This window comes from Triticum urartu, chromosome 7A, assembly GCF_056163025.1.
Source record: "Triticum urartu cultivar PI428250 chromosome 7A, HENAU_Tu73, whole genome shotgun sequence".
Lineage (NCBI taxonomy): Eukaryota > Viridiplantae > Streptophyta > Magnoliopsida > Poales > Poaceae > Triticum > Triticum urartu.
In genome coordinates, this window is record NC_141879.1 from 7,967,361 (window position 1) to 7,969,683 (window position 2,323).

A 2,323-nucleotide genomic window follows, 5' to 3' on the forward strand; every position below is an offset into this window, starting at 1 on the left:
TTGCTATTGCTTTCTTCATGACTTATACATGTTCCTATGACTATGAGATTATGCAACTCCCGTTTGCCGGAGGAACACTTTGTGTGCTACCAAACATCACAACGTAACTGGGTGATTATAAAGGAGCTCTACAGGTGTCTCCGAAGGTACATGTTGGGTTGGCGTATTTCGAGATTAGGATTTGTCACTCCGATTGTCGGAGAGGTATCTCTGGGCCCTCTCGGTAATGCACATCACTTAAGCCTTGCAAGCAATGCAACTAATGAGTTAGTTGCAAGATGATGTATTACGGAACGAGTAAAGAGACTTGCCGGTAATGAGATTGAACTAGGTATTGAGATACCGACGATCGAATCCCGGGCAAGTAACATACCGATGACAAAGGGAACAATGTATGTTGTTATGCGGTCTGACCGATAAAGATCTTCGTAGAATATGTAGGAGCCAATATGAGCATCCAGGTTCCGCTATTGGTTATAGACCAGAGACGTGTCTCGGTCATGTCTACATTGTTCTCGAACCCGTAGGGTCCGCACGCTTAACGTTACGATGACAGTTTCATTATGAGTTTATATGTTTTGATGTACCAAAGGTTTTTCGGAGTCCCGGATGTGATCACTGACATAACGAGGAGTCTTGAAATTGTCAAGACATAAAGATTGATATATTGGACGACTATATTCGGACACAGGAATGATTCCGGGGGTTACCGGATATAGACCGGAGTACCGGGGGGTTACCGGAACCCCCCGGGGGGGTTAATGGGCCTCATGGGCCCAAAGTGGAGCAGAGGAGGGGCGGCCAGGGCAGGCCGCGCACCCCCTCCCCCTCTAGTCCGAATTGGACAAGGAGGGGGGCGGCGCCCCCCTTTCCTTCCTCTCCTCTCTCCCTTCGTCCCCCCTCTCCTAGTTGGACAAGGAAAGGAGGGAGTCCTACTCCCGGTAGGAGTAGGACTCCTCCCTGGCGCGCCTCCTCCTGGCCGGCCGCCCCCTCCCCCTTGCTCCTTTATATACGGGGGCAGGGGGCACCTCTAGATACAACAATTGATCCTTGAGATCTCTTAGCCGTGTCCGGTGCCCCCCTCCACCATAATCCTCGATAATATTGTAGCGGTGCTTAGGCGAAGCCCTGCGATAGTAGAACATCAAGATCGTCACCACGCCGTCGTGCTGACGGAACTCATCCCCGACACTTTGCTGGATCGGAGTCCGGGGATCGTCATCGAGCTGAACGTGTGCTAGAACTCGGAGGTGCCGTAGTTTCGGTGCTTGATCGGTCGGGCCGTGAAGACGTACGACTACATCAACCGCGTTGTTATAACGCTTCCGCTTTCGGTCTACGAGGGTACGTGGACAACACTCTCCCCTCTCGTTGCTATGCATCACCATGATCTTGCGTGTGCGTAGGAATTTTTTTTTAAATTACTACGTTCCCCAACACCCAGGATGTCCCTTTTTCCTGAAAGAACTATGTGGCGCTTTGGCTCATCGTATGATGTATTCGCTTCCTTATCTTTTCTTTTTCTCGGTCTGGTAGACATGTCCTTCACATAGATAACCTGTGCCACATCATTGGCTAGGACGAACGGTTCGTCAGTGTACCCAAGATTTTTCAGATCCACTGTTGTCATTCCATACTTTGGGTCTACCTGTACCCTGCCTCCTGACAGATTGACCCATTTGCACTTAAACAAAGGGACCTTAAAATCTTGTCTGTAGTCAAGTTCCCATATGTAAACTATGTAACCATAATATGTGTCCTTTCCCTTCTCGGTTGTTGCATCAAAGCGGACACCGCTGTTTTGGTTGGTGCTCTTTTGATCTTGGTCAATCGTGTAAAATGTATTCCCATTTATCTCGTATCCTTTGTAAATCAATACAGTCAAAGATGGTCCGCTGGACAACAAGTACAACTCATCACAAACATTGTTGTCACCTCTGAGACGTGCTTCCAACCAACTGCTGAAAGTCATGATGTGTTCACATGTAATCCAGTCGTCGCACTGATCCGGGTGTTTGGAGCGCAGACTGTTCTTGTGTTCATCGACATACGGGGTCACCAAGGTAGAGTTATGTAGAACTGTGTAGTGTGCTTGAGACCAAGAATATCCGTCCCTACATATTATTGAGTCACTTCCAAGAGTGCCTTTTCCAGTCAGTCTCTCCTCATACCGCGATTTAGGGAGACCTATCTTCTTAAGGCCAGGAATGAAGTCAACACAAAACCCGATGACATCCTCTGTTTGATGGCCCATGGAGATGCTTCCTTCTGGCCTAGCGCGGTTACAAACATATTTCTTTAGGACTCCCATGAACCTCTCAAA